The sequence below is a fragment of the Miniopterus schreibersii genome, assembly GCF_964146895.1.
Source record: "Miniopterus schreibersii genome assembly, chromosome: 1".
Taxonomy (NCBI): Eukaryota; Metazoa; Chordata; class Mammalia; order Chiroptera; family Miniopteridae; genus Miniopterus; species Miniopterus schreibersii.
The window spans coordinates 36603428-36618141 of NC_138101.1; the positions used below are offsets into that span (position 1 = coordinate 36603428).

At 33.9% G+C, this 14714-nt stretch overlaps 1 pseudogene across 1 annotated transcript; it reads right to left on the reverse strand.

Moving 5' to 3' along the window:
- Window positions 1-13797: 13797 nt before the first annotated feature.
- On the reverse strand, window positions 13798-14461 carry LOC308564465 (synaptonemal complex protein 3 pseudogene; annotated as a pseudogene). Its single transcript has one exon. The product of its transcript is annotated as a synaptonemal complex protein 3 pseudogene (transcript).
- Window positions 14462-14714: the final 253 nt, after the last annotated feature.

The window sequence follows — 14714 nt, forward strand, 5'->3', positions numbered from 1 at the left end:
GAATAAAAAGGGTTTCATAATATGTCTTCCATTTAATGTTCAGCCCCTTCTCTTAGACCTTGTGATTCACTCATTCTGCACACTTGTGGGCTCCTAAACAAACTGATTTTCTTACCCCTGTTCTTTCCACATGGTGCTGTTACTGCTTAGGCGTCTAGCTTTACCTGGACCACTGTTGGTTGTCTAGCAGAATTATCCTAATAATAAACCTTTGGAATGTCTTCCATCACAGGCCAAGTTTGGATAATTATTATCTTCTAATTTGTGGCCTATCATTATTTAAATATTTATGACACTGTGCTGTGCTTTATTCGTGTGTTTCACTGCTCCATGATAACAGAAAAAATATATTTATTTTTTGTCCCTAAGGCTCAGTACAAGAAAGCACATGTTCTGTTTCGAATATCTTTCCCCCTTTTCCATGGACAGATTCTCTCTGAGCCCCCTCCACTGTCCTTCGTTACTGCTCTGCCTCATTCTATGCCTCTGCATCTTCTCTTGTGTTCACCTCATTGCATTGGTTTTGCTCAAGCTCTGACCAAAGCTCTCCTACTTTTCTTTATCTGTATGTTCTTCCCTATCCTGTTTAAACATCATGGCTTTAAATATTGTCTTTGAATTGCTAATGCTGCCATGGCTGCCATCTGAATCCATATCTTCACTCCAAAAGCTTTTCAAATACCCTAGGTGATATTCACTACTGTTTATTTGAAATCTTTATGTTAATGTTGCAAAATATTCATGACAGACAAAAATAAATATTTCTGTCCCCCACAACATAGTTCTCCTCTTAATATTTTAAGTAATAGCATCACCCCCCATTTAATTTTTGGAGCCATTCATTCATTTTAAAATTTATTTAAATAAATTTTATTCACAACAAAAAATGAATATATTCTATTTCCTAGGCAGCATGCTAAATTATAGGAATAAAGAGCAGAAAAACACAGGAGAGCAGTGGTGAAAGTGCTGTAACAGGAAATGTTCCCCTGTGAGAGTGATGCCCAATTCTTTATTATTGGGGGCTAAGGGGTCTTCAACATCATTAGAAAAGAGATACAACTTGAATGTTGAATTTCCCAAGTGACGAAACAGTATATACACAAAAAAGGGGCTGTGTAAAAATGTTTCACATTGTCTGATCTCCCTAAATCAACTGATGTCTGAATCCTTTCAATTGCACCTCTGAAACTCCGGTAAAATTCACCACCTGTGTTCCATAAGGACGACAAGACCTCTGTGCCAGCTACACCATCTTACCTCTTACCCTCTGGTTTTGCTCCCTTCTCCTCTATCCTAATATTTATAGCAATAACTTAAGAAAAAAACAGGTTGTGGCATTTGATTGCATAAAAATAGTGATTAGCTCCTATTTTCTACAAGGTTAATGAAAATTATTTACCTTATAATGACATTTATATTTAGCATCATACCTTTTTTTCTCTTATATCCCCACCAAAACACAACCAAAGCAGGAATCTAAGGTCTCAATGAGAAGTGTATTGACTTAATGAGTAACCTCTTAACAAAACCACTTACTGAGCAACCACTGAACCATTCACTATATGACCTATGAGATGCACCTCTCTCTCTCCCTCCCTCTCTCTCTCTTTCTCTCCCCCCTTTCTTTCTCTTATATATCTATCATTATCTATCTATCTATCTATCTATCTATCTATCTATCTATCTATCTATCTATCATCTATCTATCTATCTATCTATCTATCATCTATCTATCTATCTATCATCTATCTATCATCTGTCTATCATCATCTAGCATCTATCATCTATCTATCATCTATCTATCTATCTATCTATCTATCTATCTATCTATCTATCTATCATCTATCTATCTATCTATCTATCTATCTATCTATCTATCTATCTATCATCTATCTATCATCATCTTTTACCTATCATCTAATTTATTCATTCTCTCTCCTTTAACTGTTTTCCTCTGGGATGGTTCTAGTCTTTCTAATAGAAATTTTCATTTATTCTTTAAGATTTAATTGAATACTTATGACCTATGTGAGTATATTCACTCAACAAATCATGATTGATTTTTTCCCCTTATTTCCTTGAGACAGTTACCTATACTTTCCTCTGAATAGTATTTTACTGTAAGGATAACAGCTGTTGTAACATTGTATTATAATTGTGCCTTTACTTATCATTTTTTGTACATTAATTTAGCTCTTTGGGGCAGAACACTTTAGAGTAATGTCTGGTTCATTGTTTACATTCTATTAATATTTTAAACTAAGGAAACAAAGCTTTGATCTAAACTCCTTTTTGGAATCAACAATACAATTTTCCATAAAAACTAGATTTTTTGAAATAAGGCATCTGATTTACTAAAAGTTAAAAACACTTCACAATATATTCCAAGAAAGAGTCTGCCTTAAGAAAATTGGTTAATGACCAAACTAGGGTAGAATCTAAAATATTTGACTACTTCTGATACACATTTTTTTCTTCACTTCCTATTGGTATGATAGGAAGTGATATATAAGGCACATTAAAACAAAATAAGTAAAACAAAGCTCTAGAGTTAAGTGTTCTCAAGTACACCCTGGGTTACAATGGATCTAGTGAGCTGGAAGGAGAAGTGATTCTTTCTGCACTCCCACAGGGAGCTCGAGAGGTCAGGAGATTCCATAAATTCTATGCTGTCTCTTCGAATTGTCCATGAAAGTGGATGCCTGGTTACAGATAGAGGAAGTCCTTATTCCACAACTGTCCCTACTTTCCACAGGGGTATGATTAACATCATAATTTGTTTTGTAAGAACAGTTGGAGGAGTACTCTGAAAGTTCTGGTACATTACACACTCACTGCTTCTGGATTTTCCCACTCATACCTTGGACTTTCCCTTCACATGGTTGTAATCAAAGACAAATTCTTTAGATGGTCTGAATTCTTATCTGCACCTTTTTTTCCTGTCAGCAATCTTCACAAGCTGCTTCAGCTGAGCAAGGACCTCACTCTGAGAACAATCACAGGGTCGTTTTCCTTGAAGATTTCCTTTCTCTAATGTTTTCCTTGGCATCTTAGGTCATTTCTCTGAAGAGCCATCAATCTACACAAGTGCAGATTTCCATGCCTACGATACTGATTTTACCACGGCAGAGTGACTGCCTATGTTAGGTAGGTTTTATTTTTTTACATCTTAATTTAAAATTCCACATATTACTTAGAATAAGTAATAAAATCAAATGTCTTAGAATAATATACTTTGACAAGTATTGCATGAAAACACGAACACTGAATTAAATTGTACTCTATTATGCATCAGCCAGCTCAGAAATGATTGAAGTATCTTATCAGAATTGATTGTAAAGAACATTACATTCATATTGGAAAAGCCATTCATTCTTAAATTTAGTAACTTTTTTTGGCCTTAAGTACGTTTATTTACAGCTACAAAGATAGTTCTATGAATGATCGTGTAGTAGAATATCCCTTTTAGCAGGGTGACTCTCATCAGTTTAAGCAGGCAATTGATTTGAATGACATTTTTAGTGACCATTTGCTTTTTGCTAAGCTGATTAAATCAATATAAAATCTATGAACATATTCTAATTATAAGAAATAATGCAATCATTAAGAGAAAGAAACACATTTACTTCAATGAGCAGTAATACATATCAATATATTATTTTATCCACTTTTACTAGCAATAAACATTCTTAATCAGACAGTGAAAAGGCTACTGAATTAGTCAATTAAAGAGTGGAGAAAGGCTACAAATGAATGAAGACGGCAAAGCTATTCTGATTATTTGAATATAGACAAAAATGGCATTGTCTCCCACAGATAATATATAATTTCTTGTCATTAATTCGTTATATTTCTTTTAGCCAATCCCTAATTCAAAATTATTTCATCAGGGTCTAGCACTTGCCAGGACTCAGGTTTGCATTAGAGGGTGCACAATCACTAATAAAGCAACTGTTTGAAAGAAACAATTTTGGAGAATATGCATGTGGCCATATGTTTATATCCTATAAACAAAGGGTGTTTGCATTGGAAGCTGGGAGATGACCCTTCTCTGCCATTATTTTACATACTTTTCCAAAGCTTCATAGGCACAAGGGTGAGAATGGGCTAAATATCCCTAAGAGTTATAAACATAATTTCTCAGTATGCAAGTCCAGTCCTAATATGTATCAAGATCTAAGAGCACCTAATACAAATTACACCATTAGCACAGAGAGTGGCCTTGTATCTCTGCGACTACTCGTATGTTCCTCTTTCCATGGAGAGGAGTTGGACACAGGCAAATAGGCACATGAATGTAAGTGAGAATGTGTGTGCGTGTGTGTCTGTGTGCATGGCAAAGAAACTGCACCTTTTAACCCCGCGATCCGCTGTGTGAACATGATTCTTCTCATGCAACGTCTCAGAGTGGATCTGTGATGCAATTAACACGGTACTGATAAACAGGTCTTCTTAACGAGACTCCCCTTTGTAATTTTTGTTACTTACTGTGCTTACTCTCTTCTTCCTTGAATTTCATGTTTGTTTGATTTCTAACACCTCATTGGCACTCAATATATTGTACAGAACTTTATAATTAAATAAGTAACAGTTATTAGCTATGTGCTTGATAGAAACCTATTTGAGTGATATCCCTAGGTTTTAGGTGCCTAAGATATTGCCAACCATCCTTCTAGACGTCTGACGTATATTTCTAGCAGAGTTAAATTGGTTGATTGTTATTTCCGGAGGTGTTGGCCCAAAATTTCTATGTAGTTCCACTCTTTGGGGAACTACGCCGAGGTGTGATTAAGCCATGAGGAATATATCTGTCCCTTAGAATAAGACTGGTATAAAACTAAATGATATTTTCCTTGACTTATCCTCTCTAGGACTCATAAGATATTTCAAAGCACCATCCCATTGCAAAACACCATCCAGGCCAAGCAAGACACATACTCCTCTCATTAAGGACTCCACAGCTGGAACCAGAGAAAAACCCTCAGGCCTTCACCTAAGTGAGAATTCTTTCTTTGTGGCTAGAGCAAAAGGAGAGGAAGACTCACATTCTTCCTTGAGGATAGAATACTTCACTTACACTCTTCTAAGTGGGATTTCTGCTGTTGCACTTGAAAACTGCAGTTAGGACAGAAGTGTAGCTTTCCCTTGGAAGGGATTACATCCTCAGAAACCTTATGCCTGTACTAACACCACAGTCCTAATCGCTGGCAATCTCTTTATGTTTAACCACGGGAGCAATAGGAAGAGTGACTCAGCACCTCAAGAATGTATATGATTTTATTTTAGGTGTTGCTCTAAAATCATCTGAAATTTCTCAGGACATTACTAAAATTAAGTATGTCCCAAGGACACATTAAATATTTGGTCAAGAATGTACACTGCTGTCTAATTTTCTTCTCAAATTATGCATAGTTATAGCCATATTTGCCAGATGCTGCAATGTGAATCTTAAAATAAATGGCTCTATGGTATGTAGTTTCAGTAATATAAAATATGCAAAATATTTTCCTCATTATCTTAAATTTTAACAATAGCAAGACAACTTAGTTGTTTTTTTCTTTTTTTTAGACTTTTTAAAAACTTTATCTTTATGTTGAAAATATTACAGATGTTCCTTTTTCTCCCCATTAACCTCTTCTTCCCCCACCCACTGCCCTCCCCAGGCCTTCACAGCCCTATTGTCTGTGTCCATGGGTTATGCACAGATGCATATAGATTCTTTGGTTAATTTCTCCCCACCTACCCTCCTCCTTCCCTCTGAGATTCCTCTGACCCATGCTTCTATGTCACTGAATCTATTTTGTTCATCAGTTTATTATGTTCTTTAGATTCCACATATAATTGAGATCATGTGATATTTGTCTTTCTCTGCCTGGCAACTTAGTCTTCTCAAGAAAATGAAGTCCCTGAGTTGCAAAAATATATATGTTCTCTTTTTTAATTTCTTCTTTTTCTCCTTACCCTGGCTAGATTCCTTATTGGATGAATAATTCTGAACTCACCTCCTGAGATACATATATATAGTATTTTTAAACTTATCTTTATTGTTGAAAGGATTACAGATGTCTCCTTTTCTTCCCATTGCTCCCTTCCACCCTGCACACCCCCCAGGCCTTCATCACACTTGTCTGTGTTCATGGGTTATGCATATATGCAAATAAGCTCTTTGGTTAATCTCTCCCCCTCACCTCCACCTTCCCACTGAGATTCCTCAGTCTGTTCCATGTTTTTGATACTTAAGACTACCAAAGACATTACAAAAAAGGAAAATATAGACCATTAATCTATGTAAACATTGATGCTAAACTCCTAAAGAAATATGGCCACTCCATATCAAGAATCTAAAATTGCCTCATAGCCTGACCGGGCCTGGCTCAGCGGTTGAGCATCGACCTAGGATCCAGGCCATCGGGGTTCGATTCCCGGTCAGGGCACATGCCCGGGTTGCGGGCTCGATCAATGACTCTCTCATTATTGATGTTTCTATCTCTCTCTCTCCCTCTCTTTTCCTCTCTCTGAAATCAATAAAGATATATTTAAAAAATAAAATATAATTGCCTCATAAACAATGGATTAAAATAACTTACTATACCAACTATATAACAGAGAAAATTCATATTGCTATCTTAATAGATACAGAAAAAATTAATTGAAGTTTACACTTTTTATAATAAAAACTGTATTAGCAAAATAAGAATAGGAGAGAACTTCCTTAACCTAGTGTAGGATAAATACTTAGCAACAAGAACAAAACAAACACAATAAACCTCAGAAATCGAAGGATTTGCCTCTGAAATCAGGCTTTTCTTTTTACTGGATTTCTGCTATCATCACATGTATTTAACATCTTATCATTATTTCCAGCAAGTATAATAGGTAACATAAATAAATAAATTGTACATATATTAGAAAGGAAGAAATAAATGTCATTGTTTGTAGTTGACATGCTTTTTGTATGCAAAAAACCCATAAGAGAATACAGGTTAACTAGTGTAATTAATTAATGAATCAGGAAGTTTCCTGTACATAAATCAATTACATCTTTTATTTACAAATAGAATTTGAAATTCATAAAAAAATACACATCTTAAAATATCAAAAATTTAAAAATTGAGAATAAAGCCAACAAAAAGTTTTGTATAATTATATATATATATACCAGTGAATATAGAGACAATTTCAAAGTGAATCCAAATAAATGGACTATTATATTATGTTTTTGGATTGAAAGACTAGATATTGGAATTATGACAGTTCTGCTCAAATTTTCTGAATACGTAATGTAATTCCAATTAATATCCTAAAAGATTTTTTGGTGAAAATTGATAGGGTTCTTCTTAATTCCTGTGGCAATATAGAAGTCAAAGACAAGTCAAAACAACCTTGGAAAATAAATTTTGAGAAATTACCTTACCGGATATCAAGATTTAGAAATAGCTACATGAATTTTAACAAGTATATTATTTCATTTTATCTTCATTGTTGGATTATTACTTATACCCGTGTTCCCTACAGTTTAACTATGAATCATTAACTAATCATATTGTACCTTCAAATAATATAACACTATACTTCTTTGTGCCTACTGTAAGAAACTTACAACCTTGTACCCCCAGTTTCTCCCTCTAATATTTTGTTCCATTGTTGTTATATATTTTACAGGTAGGTATGCTATAAACACCACAATGTATGGTTAATATTTTGTTTTATACATTAATTTTAAAGTAATTAATATAAGAAATAAGTCTCTTAAATATTTCTTCATTTTCACCATTTCTGGAGATTTTTATTTCTTTTTGAAGACCTAAGTTTCTGTCTGGTATATGTTCCTTCTGCTTGAAGACATTTCCATAAAACTTATTGTAGAACACGTCTATGGGAAATGGATTCTCTCAGGTTTCAGGTTTCTTTTCGTAGTTGTTGTCTTGAAAACATATTTATTTCATCCCCTTAATTTTTAGAAGGTATTTTTGTTGATAGTTTCTAATTTGTTCTGGTACTTTAAAGCTGTCACCCAGTTGTCTTCTGTCTTCATTTGTACCTTATGTACAATAAGCTTTGGCGCCCCTCTGCAGCATCAGAAGACTTTTCTTCTGTAAGGGTGATGGCTTTGGGCAAGGGCTCATCCCTTATTTCAACCAGTGGTTCCATTCATCCTCAAGGATGCCATCACCAAGGGAGGCCCTCTCCAGTCTCCTGCCTGTACCCAGTCTCTTTTATGACTTTGGTCAAGGTTTGTGGAGAATGTTTTATACGTGATATACACTCCTCATATGTCTGTGGTTCCCATAGTTTCTCTATTCTCATTCTAGACCAACTTAGCCTCTAGCAATTTGTGAAAAAAAGGAAAGAAAACTTGGATTCTTTTAACCCTCTTACAAGATTTCTGGTCACCAGGCTCAGGCCTTATCTTTCACTGGAGGGTCTTAAATTTTGGGCCACTTGGTTGCCCTGTGATCTCAGCTCTTGCTAGGTTTGGAGTTATGCTGTTTCTAGCAATTTTTCTCCTATGCAAAAAGGGTCTCTCTCAATCAGTATCTTGTTTCTCATGAACAAGGTAGAGATCTTAGAGCCTACTACCTGTAAATGTGTTACCCTCTTCTTGGTTTATTGCTTTTGTTTTCTAGTTTGTTGTATCTATCCTTTCTGCATCCACAAATTAGGTATTTTTATTATTGCTATGTGTGATTGGCTTAAAAAAATTAGTTTCACTGAAAAGAATGTTTACCATTTTGTTTGCTTACTATTTTTTCTTGCATATCAGACCATCTTTTTGAGTCTTTTAAAGCTCTTTTAAGAAATAGACTCCTCTTTTCATGAATTTGTTGACAGTGATTAGTGATGATGTTTGTTTGAAATATTTCATACTTATTCACACTTTTAGAAATACAGTTTCAGTAGCACACAATTCAAGGTTTACAGTTATTGTCTTCCAAGGACTTTAAAGATATTCCACTGATTTTTGGCTTCTATTTGCATCAAGAAGTTGGATTTCAGTCTAAATATTTTTGACAATTTATTGTAAACAATTTATCTTTTATTTCTTACTCTCTTTATGTATTTCTTTACTTTTTTTCTGCAACTTTATTAATCTATATCGAGGTAAGAATTTCTCTGCATTTCTATATATTCTCATTTTGTTCCATATAAAATCCTGCATATAAGAAATTCACTAATTCTGCAATTGGTCTATTTTCTTGTTGACTATTGCTTTCAGTGTTTTAATAACTATAATTTTTATTTTGCCAATTTGTTTTATGATGATATATGTATGAGGAAGAGGAACCTCTATATAATTCTTATTTTCTGCCACAGTTTTATATTCACAGTACACAGGAAGGAAGAAAAATCATATATTAGAAAATAAAAAGACACCAGGAGGAAGAAAAAATATGCTTCTGTTTCATGGTGGTAGGTCACTTTCAGGCTGTATTTCCCATACCTAAGGGGACAGAGTCTCAGGAGTGGAATAGATTGAGAGTTTTCTTCCCTCTGAAACAGTCAAAAGAATACATCCTAAGCTAAGCTGAAGAGAAGAAAACTCATTATTCATAGCATAGTGTCATTCACCCTGTAGGCTTTCAACAATATAATTGATGATGATGATGTGACAGTCTTATGTGTACATCTCTTTAGTCCTTGACATTATAACTTTCATTATTCTCCCTACATGTAACAAAATAAACTACAAAGTCAGTCAATATAAACTAGAGTTTCAGGAGGTAAAATGATATTAGATTTCAAAATAATCCTTTCTTCTGGGTTCCTCCTTTATTCAAAACCACTCACAGTGACAGCTTTTCTCTTTATAATTTCTTTACAGAAATCATCTCTGATTGCAAATTCTGTCTCCAATTTTTGTGACAGGCATCAAAATTATGGCACTAGCATTTACCCTCTTGTTCGCATCAAACTGTTCCTTCTGTTCTTGGAATAATTGAGAAGATATGATATTTGAGCAATGCAAGCTTAAAGGACACAGGTAGCTTCTTCTGATGTCAATGACAGTGGCCTCTTGTTCTTGAAAAAAAAAAAAAGCCTGAGCCTTTACACCATCTCTAAGGCCAATGTAGGCACTGCTTTAGAGGCAAATAACAAGGAAATGACTCAGTATCAAGGAATTTCAAAACTCACAAGCATCCTGAGATTTTATTCCCATCCTTTTATTTTATGTATCAGGAAACTAAGTCTACAAGAAAGTTTAATTTGCTCATAGGCACATATTTATTTAGTTGCTAGAATTCTTATTCCCTGCATCATAATAAATCAATTAATACATCAATTTTTACCAACATTCCTTTTCTTTAGCACTAATCAATTTTGTATGAAGTTGTTCAATACAGAAAATATTATAGAGGTTGATTTTAAAAGAAGTAGAAATATATGTTATCCAGCTTATTGATGACAACAGGCTAGTTTGTCCAATGATAGTCTAAAGGATAGTCTGGCACTTTTTTTCACATGTTGACTCCTACTCAAACATTTCTCTGTGTTTTCATGGTCCTCTCCCAGGGAAATGCAACAACAGGTCACAGACCATAGAAAATTGCTTCCTACTCCTCTCATTTACCTGTATGAGTTTCTGAAAAATAAAACAAATCCTTGATAAAACAAAAAATCAGTTGTTGTTTTGTTTTGTTTTTTGTTTTTTTGCAATTTCAAGAGTTTCATTTAGCTCCATTATCTCTATTTTCTCTTAAATCCATGTCTCACACATGGTGGGTTTCTACATTTTATGGAAAATATTAGATAAACTCCTTCATATTAAGAAAGAATAGTTCATGATACTAAGTTAGGTTTGAATTTAAAAGGAAGGCTAGATGAAGAAACTTTTTGTTTAAATGATAAAACTTCAGATGTTAGTGTCAGAATGCCATTGTAGACCAATTTGTTCATCTAACACAGAGTCCTATGGGGTGGATGGTTGTAATTTTTGCTTCTCATCACTACTGAATAATCACCAACCTTCAAAAGTGGTCATTGACTGGAGACTTGAAAATGTTGCTGTGTTTCAGCTTTCTGATGTATTACTTAAAATGTTAAGATGGCAAACATCACTTGCTGGAGCAGTTGATAGCATACCCAGATCACCTTTTAAATTTAGCAGAAACTAATTTAGACTTGACTAAAAGCCAGGCACTTTTTCAAGTACTTTATTAATATTACTATTCACTCTTAATTAAAAACAAATCTTTTGCAGAGGGTCCTATTATTAAGCCCATCACATAAGTGAAGAAACTGCGGTTAAAGAATGTATCTGGGTCTAACACATGGTTGATAAGGATCATCTATCAATGGATACTGAAGGCAAATAAGTTCAGAATTTAAATGTTAAAGTAACTTTTCCAAGAAAGAAAAAAAAGTATTCATCATAATTTGTAAAGCATTTAAACATTTTTTCAGTATATAATCTTTGATGGTTTTGTTACTTATTATACCAGAAAACTTTGAGGGAAAATTGGGGTGATTGGAGTATCGGGTTTGGTGGGATATTCCCTTTCCCTGGATGTATCAGGAACACAGAGATGGCCTTTATCTGAGACTAGAGTTTTACTAGAGTCTTGCATATAATTATTCAATATCTGAAAGTCTATCATCTAAAGCTATTATGTTCTCATAATGCAGGAGAACTTAAAGCCCAATATCTATTGAGCCATTCTGAGGAATGAGGTCACTCACTCTGTGAACTTGAAGCACCGAGTTTCTTTCACAGCCACACAGACTAGCTTGTGCCATGTAATCTACTTTTTAAGAATGAAACTCTGCTACATCAAATTATCTACACTTTAAAATTTGGAAGTTATAAAATAAAAACTATTGATTGGGACTTTATTGTTGGAGTTGCCCAAACATACCTTCTAGTTATAGACTCATTATTTTACTAACTACTTTAGCCCTTTAAAAATTATACATATTTGTAAATAAAATTTATAAATTTTCACTCAAAGTTTCCTGGTGTAATAAATAACAAGCCCATGAAGGATTATATACTGAAATATATTTAAATCCTTTACAAATTATGATGAATAAGTTTGTGAGGCACAGTAAATGAGGTGCAGTAACTGTCAGCATGTTTCTTCCTTAATCATAGTTGTAAGACTTCCGCTCAGCTAGATTTCAGGAGGTTCTGAATGACGGCTGTTCTGTATTTTAGTTGTAATTTTGAAGTGGTTGGGGGAGGCAGCCGGTACCACGGTAACCTATGTTACCGTCTTGTCTTTCCTCAATAACTTTTAAAAAGAGATTAATTATAACACATAAGTAACATTTCTATCAGTTGCAAAAAAAGACGACATTGACATTCGGTGGTAGTTGCATTCTTGACATACAGAGATAAAATTTTTTAAAAATAAAACTATTCAAATATTTTATTTCATCATTGATGTATACTTTCTTTGCTTCCATTTTAGCATGATTTTTCTTGACTCATTCTCAAGATTCTTTCCTCTAAAAACTGATGAAAATAGTGAATGATACATAAAAAAGACTTCTGATTCCAGTAAGATGACCCTGATGTGCTTTTTACCCAAATCATTTGGTGTTTACCTTTCTCATATGAATAAGAAACACATTAATTTGATTTTTACCTAATGGAGGTTATTAAATATTTATTGAGGTGCGGTAACTGTACTTTATCAGTAGTTAGATGTTCCTCTTACAAAGGAGATGAGGAAGATAAATGGGCTGGTTTGCTTTATATTATAAAACTTGTTCATCATTGTCATTAAGGTTGAACTACAAAAAAGTAGTATAAAATGATAAAATAGGTATATCTATAAACCTGTTACAAGATTAAATAGATATTAATAATTTTTCATGACTGCTTAAGATTACTTTTTCTCTGTATGTGTATTTACATCTTAAGTTAAAACGCATCACATAAAACGAAAGCCTGGGCTTCTGCACTTTGAGACCCTCCCTCCCTCCCTCCAGTCCTTCCTGTCTTTCTCCTTTCCTTACTTTCTTTCACAAATATTTGAGAGCCGATTATGTGTCAGGCACTATCCTAGGCACTTGGGATATATACCTCAATAACGTAAAGATCCCTGAACACCTTAGCTAAAACCTAGCATTAATCTAGCAGGATCATCTTTTCTTGAGGCTCCTGAGACATGGAAATCCTTATACTTTTGCATTCCAGCTCTACTGGTCACTGTAACTGTGAAGCATATTTATACTTTTAAGAGATATAAAAGCTTTATTTATTTTTTAATAATAAAAGCATAAAATTTTGAAATGTCTGAAACATAAAGCTATCCAGTAGTGTCCAGTGCACAGTAAAGAGGACACTGTGGGTAGAGAAAACAGCAAGGTCAGAACAGCAAACATGAGTCAATACATGTTGTGTCCTTATGATTGCAAGTACCCCAGTTTGGCTGAAACAAAGAAAACATGTGTAAGGTTCTAGTGAAGATAAGTTTACAAAGATAGATTGGGCAATGCTGTAGATATTGCTTTGATGCTCAACCTTGCATTAACATTTCTTTTTCTTTTTTGGAAATTAAATTATCTTTATTGCTAAGTTAATTGACAAGTGTTAGACAGAAAAAAAAATCACTATTTCTCTTATAAAGTAGAAAGCTTGATACATACAATTTAGGAATCGCTGCTACTCACATAACTGCTTAGATTTTATTTGGAGGTTAACACAAAAAGGAGGCTTGCACTTAAGCTAATGATTAACATAATGTAATGTTTTAAACTAGAATTTTAAAACCGCTCTAAAGACTTAGCTAATTAGTTAATATAACTGTATAATATTATTTAGGTTCAAGATCTTCCTTCAATGAGTCATCAGAATAACATGAATTGAAGGGACTTTCCAACACTTTCCCTCTCCTGCTACTGACTGTCCATCATAATTTGTTTTTGCAACAAAGCCGTTTCTTTTCTAAGTTCATTCTGTGCATCAGTAAGTAGAGTATTATGATTCTTCTCCAAGTCCTCCAAACTCTTTGTGAACTGCTCATATAACTGTTTAGTTTTTTTCAGTCTCTGGCTCTGAACAACTATAGATTATTGGAAAGCCTTTTGTGGATGTAGAAACAAATTATCTAGTTTTTCTTCTTGTTTCTCAACTTTCTGTACATCTATCTCCCACTACTGAAACAAAGTCAGGAACTTCTGAGAATATTCTTGGTTAAGCTTCTACCTTTGATTTTGGTGGATTTTCCAAATATGTTCAATTTTCTGGTTACTTCTTTTGAGAGAAGCCTTGGTCTACACTGCTGGTATTTTTCTCTTTGCAAGAAGAGCATTGTTAATCTCAGCTCCAAATTTTTACAGCATATTATGTACTTCACACCCGGATATATTCAACTATTCCTGCAGAAGTCATTTTCTTCCCATGCTTATTAATAACTGGAATCTTCAACTCAGTAATGTCCTCCTCTGAACCACTCAGATCTTTTTTATTTTCTTTCTCAAAGTGATAGGCTCTTACTACTGGATCCTCCATTGATATCGTCCCAATTTCCTGGAATGTTTTTTTTTTCAGAGAGCACCATATTTAGATGTTTTCTGACTGAGGTATCCTCTTTTCTACCCCTATGCTCCTCCAAAATAGAAATATTTTGGCTTAAATATTTCTACTAATTAGTAGAAATACTAATTTCTAAATTAGTATTTCTACTAATTAGTGTTGCTTAAACTTCATTTACTTAACAATCTTTTTCTGTGTCTATTGTGCAAAGGTAAATGTCTGCTGTACA